This window comes from Hyla sarda, chromosome 2 (assembly GCF_029499605.1).
Source record: "Hyla sarda isolate aHylSar1 chromosome 2, aHylSar1.hap1, whole genome shotgun sequence".
NCBI classification, from domain to species: domain Eukaryota; kingdom Metazoa; phylum Chordata; class Amphibia; order Anura; family Hylidae; genus Hyla; species Hyla sarda.
The window spans coordinates 75,916,473-75,926,298 of NC_079190.1; the positions used below are offsets into that span (position 1 = coordinate 75,916,473).

General features: G+C 42.2%; 1 protein-coding gene across 1 annotated transcript in view; it reads left to right on the forward strand.

Moving 5' to 3' along the window:
- Positions 1-3,268, forward strand: part of ACVR1B (activin A receptor type 1B) — a 56,900-nt gene extending 53,632 nt beyond the window's left edge. The window contains exon 9 of the mRNA XM_056562114.1: positions 1-3,268. This exon is cut by the window's left edge and continues 490 nt beyond it. The gene's annotated coding sequence lies outside the window, so the exon portion shown is untranslated.
- The last annotated feature ends 6,558 nt before the right edge of the window (positions 3,269-9,826 follow it).

Here is a 9,826-nt window from a genome sequence, read left to right on the forward strand (position 1 = left end):
AAATGTAACTTACATAAAGTGGTTCAGGGTATCGCCCAGTACACCCTACCATGCTCATCTACTGGGTTCAGGTCCTAGTGAGCAAGCTGAGGTCCCGCCTGGATTTACCCTAAACACAAACGAGAAGACTCCCGTCTGAAAGGATTGTGTTCAGGCTTTGAACAATGACAATGGAGCTTGAGAGCAAACACTACTGTCCACGTAGACCCGCGTCCATGCATGTGCAGGGGTGTGTGTGTAGCTAATTTTTGACCTGTGTTTTGTAGGTGTACATGTGAGCTTGTCTGCATGCGCCAATGTAAAGCTCCACATTTTTTGAGGTCGATATGTGGATCACTTTGAGTGACACTTCATGTAAAGTTTGCATACAGGGCCACTTGTCACCTTAACTTTTTATGTTGTTATAATTTAGTTTTTTTTTTATGCAAAAGCAAAAACCCAAACTCTCAGCTTGTGTGAACATAACACTAACATCCGCTTTTTAGGAAGAGGAGATTCATGCTGGTGAAACCTATTGGCAATAGAAATATTACAATAATAGAAAAACAAAAAAGACCCTCAGCTTGTGCTCTCCGAGCGGATGTAAAGCGAGGAGGACAACCTGCAAAAATCCATCGTCATTTGTAAATGAATCTCAGGTGTCAAGCATTTGCCAACAGCAGGGATTTTAGATGTTTGTGCTCATAAAATTGACCGGCATGGGAAGATGTCAATCCTTTCCAGCCTGCCTTCTGGGGAACGGACTTGGAAGGAAAAGCTGGGTATTTTTTTTTTTTTTTTTGCTGCTGATCAGCAACTTGAGAGACTGTTCTGGCCGCCCGTGGCCGCCAGGCTCCAGCAGCAGGTTGGAAGCGGGTTTGTAATAGATTGACACATCGCATTTTAATACAGGATCTTAGTTGAATGGGAGATTTTTTTTATTTTTTATTTTTCTTGGTTCAGCATCTACAGTACAATAACTCTGAAGCCATAACTTTTAACTGGAGTGTTTGTTTTCTTTCTTGTTCTTTTTTTCTTTTTTTTTTATTATGGTTTTCAAATTTTTTGGAAGGGGAGAGTAGAGATTTTAACTTTTTTTATTAAGTATTTTAATTCTTTGTAAAAAAGAGAAACGACTAAAAAAAATAATAATTCAGAAATATCTCTATCTATAAATATATACACACATACATAAGTATAAATATTACCTCTCAGTCTATTGTTTGTATAGAGATCACAACAAGGAAAAACAAAAAACCAAATGCGCCAAGCTATATTTACACTGGAACTATTTGTACTTGTACTTGGAATTTTTTCTTCTAGACGGTGGATTGGTCCTCATGGTTACATGTCACATTTTTTATAATGCCATGTCATCATTGTCTGTTTCTTCAGGTGTACACCATTTTTCCTGTGTGTATCCTTCAGGGGTTTTAGTGACGTGTCCAAAGTTCTATAAATATATATATATATTTTTCTGCTTTCTGTGCAGAACCTGTTAATAAACTCCCAGTTTTTTTTCTTGTCCGAGGTGCTTCTCAGTCTCATGCAGCTCACTACCATACTAATGTGAAGCTGGCTTGTGCATTAATGGGGGTGTATGTAAACATTTTTGCATTCTGGGGATGGGGTGTCGCTCGTATTTGTAGAAATCATAAGCCATTCTAAGTCTGCTGTGCAATCTTCTGGTAAGACATTTACACACATATATGCAACATATCATCTTCCAAAGTCTAATTTTGGGGAAAAAAAACAAGGGTATGAGAGGCTAGAGAAGTGTTTCCCAACCGGTGTGCCTCCTGCTGTTACAAAACTATAACTTCCAGCATCCTGGGAGTTGTAGTTTTGCAACAGCTGGAGACAATTTGGGAAACACTGGGCTAGAGTTAAAGGGGTACTCCGGTGGAATTTTCTTTTATTAACTGGTGCCAGAGAGTTAAACACACTTGTAAATTCAAATGGAGAAAACAGACATGGTCGCACATCCACAACATGCACAATGATCTAAGGCTTCTCAGCAACATTTATTAAACGAACAGGTCGTTAGTGTACTTTATGATCATGAAGTGCAAGCCCACTAGCCATGTCATGGCCACCTATAAGTGATGGGTCGCTAACATCCCTAGCATAGAATAGCGTAGCACTGAGTGCGGCGACCACCACCACTGCAACACCAGTGCCCGCAGGGGGAATGACCCACTGGCAGAGCAGCCCCAATGCCACTCAAACAAGTCCCAGGGCCGCGCCTCCCCATAGACACAGTGTCGTGGCAGCAATGGACGCGGCATAGCACCACACCAGTGTGAACAAGGTGTAAAAGCTCACTTACCATGTGCTCCCAGTCAGACTTGGAGGCTGCCAGAAAGTAAAGGGCCCTGTGCAGCTTCCTGCTAATTTACATATGCCTGGGCTGAGGGGGAGGGGCAGAGTGCAGACCAAGTAAAAAAAGAGGGGGATAGAAAACACAATGTGAATTCAAATGAAGAAAACAGACATGGTCGCAAATCCACAACCTCTTCCCATTTTAGGAACTGTCCAGAACAGCATATGCTTGCTATGGGGATTTTCTCCTACTCTGGACAGTTCCTGATATGGGCAGAGGTGTCAGCAGAGAGCACAGTGGACAGACAGAAAAGGAATCCAAAAAGAAAAGAACATCCTCTGTAGTATACAGCCGCTAATAAGTACTGGAAGGATTAAGATTTTTTAATAGAAGTAATTTACAAATCTGTTTAACTTTCTGGCACCAGTTGATTTATAATAAAAGTTGTTTACCAGAGTACCCCTTTAATGTAGAAGCGGTTGCGGTAGGGAGTCCCAATTGCTCGGTGTAGCAGCCAAAGGCTGGGACGTTCTTTTTGACACGTCTAAGTAGAATGTATAAGAATATATTGCAAAACAAAACTGATCCTACTTGTACGGTTTATAGGTTTGATGCTAGCAACTGAGTATTCGCACCCAGGCCGTAGCTCTCGGATATTTTTTCGTAATGCCCTAGTGATTTGCAATGGATGCGTTTTCTTATCGAAAGGATAAAGCTGCAAAAACTATGTCACAAGTGCTGGAGAATCCACCTCGCGTCTTGTAAAACAGCAACCAAAGTTAAGCGCGGCAAAGCGAAAAACATGCAAACTGACAACGCATTAGGCAACGGAAGAATCGTGCCAGGTCATGGCATCAGCTTGGCACTTTAGTCAGCATGTCTATATTTAAGATATATATATATATATCTCGATTCTCTGTATGGGCAGAAATGGGTGACTGAATGTTTTTTATTTTTCTATGAAATAAATCCCACTTTTGATTTTTCCAAATGGTGTGCCTCCAGCTGTTGCAAAACTACAACTCCCAGCATGCCCGGACAGCCAACGGCTGTCCGGGCATACTGGGAATTGTAGTTTTGCAACAGCTGGAGGCACACTGTTTTAAAGGTACAAATAAGACTGCTTATGTTTGCCTTATCTGGGCCAACTTTCTGTGCCAACCCCTCCTGTTAGCAAGAGTTTTAGCCACCCCATTGCAAATGTACAGTGTCTTTAGGCCATAGGGGGCGATTTCTTTATTTATTTTGTGTAAACTCAGCGGATTCTATAAATAAAATTTTAAATTAAGGCCATTTTTATCCAAATGTGTGGCAGCGGCCGCACTAATAAATATTTCTTCCATTGCTTGGTCACCTTCATTCAGTGCTTATAGAGGAACGTTGGGTCAACTTGCGCAATGTAATCATCCAACATGTTGGAGGGTGTACGCTTCTACTTGGTAAACCCCCCTCACTATGATAAGTAAAAAGGCACTTATCTTCCTGGGCACTATTCCGGGTATTTAACGTTTTTTTTTTTGTTTTTTTTTTTTATTTTGTTTGTCCAATGGATATGTGCCTTCTTCATCCGTTTGACTTCATCTCATGTACATACGGGCTTTCATTTGGTCACAAAAATGCATTAACTTGTGTAACCACTACTTATTGGGAGGTAACTTTATTTTTTATTTTTTATCTATTTTTTTTTCTTAATTAATCTCAGACTGCTGTTTTGTGTTTTTTTTTTAATGGAAGTTTTGATTTGCTAAATCATCATACAGTGGATTTAATGGCCCTTCTCTCTTTTGTTTTTTGTTTTTTTGTGGTTTTTATTTTTTATTGTACATATGGTGACTATTTTCCAGCTTTTCGGCTGACTGGTAGTTTTAGGCCATAAGCACATAATTTTAGTGGTGGTGGAATTTTACACCTTTTTAAGTTGAATTGTAGCATGATTTCTAATCATTTCTCAGGATGTCCAAACTGTTTTACAGTAATCAGAAGACATAGGTACATACGCAGCCGGGACAGCAAAACTTCCCATGACTTGTGTTGCTTGCGTGGACTTAATGCCACAAAAAAGGGTGATTATTTTCCCTTTTGCGTAAAAAATAGAAAAGAAGAAGAAAAAAAAGTTGTCTACCTTGAATTTTATGTTTGATCCTGTGGTCTAGATACAACAGATGTGGAATCTTTTCATCTACTTAAAGGAGTAGCCCAGTTTAGGAAAATGTATCCCCTATCCAAAGCATAGGTAGTAAGTGTCTGATCCTGAGGGGGTCCTACTGCTGGGACCCACCGTGATCTCTTGCCCAACGCCCCAGCTCTCACCATGCATGGAGCTATGTTGACTAGAGATGAGCGAACTTACAGTGATTCGATTCGTCATGAACTTCTCGGCAGTTGCTGACTTTATCCTACATAAATGAGTTCAGCTTTCAGGTGCTCCGGTGGGCTGGAGACTCTTTCCTAGGACTGTATCCACCTTTTCCAGCCACCGGAGCACCTGAAAGCTGAATTAATTTATGCAGGATAAAGTCAGCAACTGCCGAGCCGAGAAGTTGGTATCGAATCACTGTAAGTTCGCTCATCTCTAATGTTGATCACCGCACAAAGCAGTGGTTGACACCCCCCCTCCATGCATCTCTATGGGAGAGCCAGAAATAAGAGTACAACGCTTCAGCTCTCCCATAGAGAAGAGGACGGGGTGTGCCAATCCCCACTCTGTGCACAAGAGCTGGAGCACATGCACGAAATATGGGTGGTCCCAGCAGTAAGACCTCCCGTGATCAAACACTTATCCCCTATCCTTTGTATAGGGGCTGAATTTTAATAAACTTTAATGGTATAAAAGTATTGAAAATGTAAGAATATATGTGAACAGGTTTTATGGCGGTTGCCCACAGGATAAATAATGAGCAGACTGGATTAAAGAATTAAGAAAAAAAAATTTAAAATTGACTCCCCTTACCCACTCCACGCCGCTGCTGTTCTGACTGCGCCAGAGTCCCTACTGACCTCCGCTTCTTGGTCTCCAAGACAGAAAAATGCCCATCAGCCAATTGATTGAGGCAGATAACCTCTGCGGGCAGTGATTGGCTGATCTCCACTTCCTGATCCCATTTGACACACAGCAAGAGCTCTGCCAGCCAATCGTTGAGGCCAATAACCTCTGCCGTCGGTGATGGACATACAGAGCTCTTCCTGATCAGTGGGAAACCTGGCCACCTTCAGAACTGCAGTGTGGTGTGTTTTTTTTTTTCTTTAACCCATTCTCCACAACAGCACCACTATTGTCTACTGGCTGTGTCTGGTATGGCAGCTAGGCACCATTCACCTATAGGCAAAAGTTGTGATGTTTCTGAGGGGGGTGCTGGGCTACCGACCCTTTTATCAGCTTGAGGGTGCGTTCACACAGAGTAATTCAAGAGGAATTTACTTGAGTAATTCCTCTTGAATTCTCCGCTCCAAATTAATGCACATCTCCTCTGCCCATTGACTTTAATGTTATTTCCGCTGTCCTGTTTACACTGCGGAAATTCTGCTAGCAGAATTCAGACACTGAATTTCTTTCCGCTTGAAGAAATAACATGTTCATTCTTCAAGCGGAATCTGCAAGCAGAAATCAATTGAAGTCAATGGTAAAAAAAAATTCCGCCCGACATCGTTTTCGCGGGCAATATGCACGGAATTTGCGCGGAAATGGCTGAAAAACCCTTCACTTCTTTCTCCCCCATGTCCGCGCACGAATTTCACGCGAAAAAAAAATCATTTTTCAGCGTGAATTACTCTTCGTTTACTCCGTGTGAACGCACCCCTAGAAGAAATGTTCTACATAATTGGAAGCTAATGACCTATAGTGGTTTAATAAAATGTTATGCCCTTGTACGATTCACATTCGTTTAGGAAATCTGAAAAAAATTCTACATCTGTTGTGAAAGGGGAACATGTAGAACAAATAGACCAGTGGCTAACTGGACACATGAGGAACCGTTTTATATATAAATAATAATAAATCCTTTATTGCTTATGACATCAATATCACAAGTGATAGGTGAACTTGGCTACAAATTAGATGACTCTTTTGTAAGCTGCAGATTTATTTTTACAGATTTAAACTTCAAAACTTGCAGTTTTACAGAGGCCATTTTTTTTTTATCTTATTTTTTTATTTGAATATTTTTGTGACTTCAGGAGTCTTCCATTTATTTTTCTTATGGCTATTAATCTCAGTGGAGGAACAAATGGGTGCACTTTCTTGATCCTACAGCCTAGATTTCGAGGCTTGTTACTTTGAATGTATATGCACCAAATGTAAAGCTTTTATCCTAAACCATGCAAACCTTTCATCATGTGGCTGTGGTAGCCATATGTCTATAATGCATAAAATATGAAGTTCATGCTGATCTAAATGGCCTTTATAGAATTTGTAAGTTTTGTAGGTTGTAAACCTGTTTTCTCCCAAGCTGTTCCCTTGTGGTCTAGGTAGCGGACATCAATCATAAAATGCAGTGGCACGATATTGGTATTTAACGCTTTCCTGCCAGAGAACAGTGTGATGAATTGTATTCTGATGCAGAACATGTCTGCCAGTCCTGGCTCTGCAGGTTTGGCTCTAGAAGAGATGAATTTGGTACTTTTTGTCTTTTCATCCAGGTTTTCATTGTATTGGAAAGCACTGTAAAAGAACCACTTAGACACTTTACCTCCTCAGTATGCAAATGTAAATACATTGTATGATAGAAAATCTTTTGTTAATATAAAAGCTGTCCAATTTCTGCTGTACATTAAAAATTTTGTTTTATTCATGTTATTTGTGTGTGTTCTGTATTTGTATGGACTTATCTGTATCTACAGACATTTTGGGGGGTACAGAATATCCTTCTGTACAAAAAGCCACAGCCAAGTCTGATAATCTTATAGAACGCGTCGTGGATATTACATATGTTTCATGTCTGCTGGCTGTTACAATTAACCCCTTATCGACCAAGCCAATTTTCACTTTTGGGGTTTTATTTTTTTTTCCTCTTCACCTTTTTAAAAGCCATAATACTTTTATTTTTCCATACGCAGAGCCAAGTGAGAACCTATGAGGTCTAATGTTATGCATCTGGGTACAAAAAAAACTGCATGCAACATATGTTTAAGGGAGGGGGGGGGGGTGTAAAACTGGGGGAGCCACCAGTACAGAAGGATCTGGGTGTACTTGTAGATAATAACTACTGAATAGCATGCAATGTCAAGCAGCAGCTTCTAAGGCCAGCAGGATATTGTCATGTATCAAGAGACATGGACTCTCAGGACAGGGACATAATACTCCCCCTTTATAAAGCATTGGTACGGCCTCACCTGGAATATGCTGTTCAGTTTTGGGCACCGGTTCATAAGAGGCATTATGGAGCTGGAGAGGTCAGAGAGACGCGAGACTAAACTAATGTGGGGCATGGAACATCTTAGCTATGAGGAAAGATTAACCCCTTAAGGACAGCGTTTTTCTGTTTTTGCATTTTTTCATTTTTTTTCCTCATCACATTCTAAAAATCATAACGCTTTCAATTTTGCACATAAAATTCCATATCATGGCTTATTTTTTGCGCCACCAATTCTACTTTGCAGTGACATTAGTCATTTTACAAAAAAATCCACGGCAAAACGGACAAAAAATTCATTGTGCGACAAAATTGAAGAAAAAATTTCATTTTGTAACTTTAGGGGGCTTCTGTCTCTACGCAGTGCATTTTTCGGTAAAAATGACACCTTATATTTATTCTGTAGGTCCATACGATTAAAATGATCCCCTACTTATATAGGTTTGTATTTGTCTTACTTCTGAAAAAAATCACTACATGCAGGAAAATTTATACGTTTAAAATTGTCATCTTCTGACCCCTATAACTTTTTTTTTTTCCCGCATATGGGCCGGTATGAGGAATATTTTTTTGTGCCATGTTCTGAAGTTATCGGTACAATTTTTGCATTGATCGGACTTTTTGATCGCTTTTTATTCACTCACTTTTTTATGATATAAAAAGTGACCAAAAATACGCTATTTTGGACTTTTTTTTTGCGCGTATGGCATTGACCGTGTGGTTTAATTAACAATATATTTTTATAGTTCGTACATTTACGCACGCGGTGATACCACATGTATGTTTTTATTTACACAGTTTTTTTTTGGGGGGGGGGGGGGAAGGGAGGTGATTCAAACTTTTATTAGGGAAGGGGTTAAATGACATTTATTAAATATTTTTTTTTTCCCCCTTTTTTTTTTTTTTTTTTTTGCAGTGTCATAGCTCCCATAGGGGGCTATAACACTGCACACACTGATCTTTTACCCTGATCCCTGCAAAGCCATACCTTTGCATGGATCAGCATAATAGGGGGTTGATTGCTCAAGCCTGTAGCTCAGGCTAGGAGCAATCAAGTGCCGATCGGACGCAACGGAGCAAGGTAAGGGGGCCTCCACTCGCGTCCTAGCTGATTGGGACATTGCGATTTTGAGCTGCGGGGAAGCTTTTACTTTCGTTTTGGAGGCGGCAATCAACTTTGATCGCCGCGTCTGAAGGGTTACTGTATATACTCGAGTATAGGCCGAGTTTTTCAGCCCGATTTTTCGTGCTGAAAACACCCCCCTCGGCTTATACTCGAGTGAACTCCCCCACCCGCAGTGGTCTTCAACCTGCGGACCTCCAGAGGTTTCAAAACTACAACTCCCAGCAAGCCCGGGCAGCCATCGGCTGTCCGGGCTTGCTGGGAGTTGTAGTTTTGAAACCTCCGGAGGTCCGCAGGTTGAAGACCACTGCGGCCTTCAACATCATCCAGCCCCCTCTCACCCCCTTTAGTTCTGAGTACTCACCTCCGCTCGGCGCTGGTCCGGTCCTGCGAGGTGGTCCGGTGGGGAGGTGGTCCGGGCTGCTATCTTCACCGGGGAGGCCTCTTCTAAGCGCTTCGGGCCCGGCCTCAGAATAGTCACGTTGCCGTGACAACGACGCATAGGTGCTTCTGCGTCATTGTCAAGGCAACGCCTCTATTCCGGGCCGGAAGCGCGGAGAAGAGGCGCCTCCGGTGAAGATAGCAGCCCGGACCACCTCCCCACCGGACCACCTCCTCACCGGACAGCCCTGCAGGACCGGACCAGCGCCGAGCGGAGGTGAGTACTCAGAACTAAAGGGGGGTGAGAGGGGGCTGGATGATGTTGAAGGCCGCAGTGGTCTTCAACCTGCGGACCTCCGGAGGTTTCAAAACTACAACTCCCAGCAAGCCCGGACAGCCGATGGCTGCCCGGGCTTGCTGGGAGTTGTAGTTTTGAAACCTCTGGAGGTCCGCAGGTTGAAGACCACTGAGGGCGAATGATGAGAAGAGGATGATGAAGGGGGGTGGGGATGATGAAGGGGGGGGTGTGGGATGATAAGGGGATGATGAAGGGGGGATGTGTGGGATGATAAGGGGATGATGAAGGGGGGATGTGTGGGATGATAAGGGGATGATGAAGGGGGGATGTGTGGGATGATGACAAGGGGATGATGAAGGGGGGGGGTGTGGGAT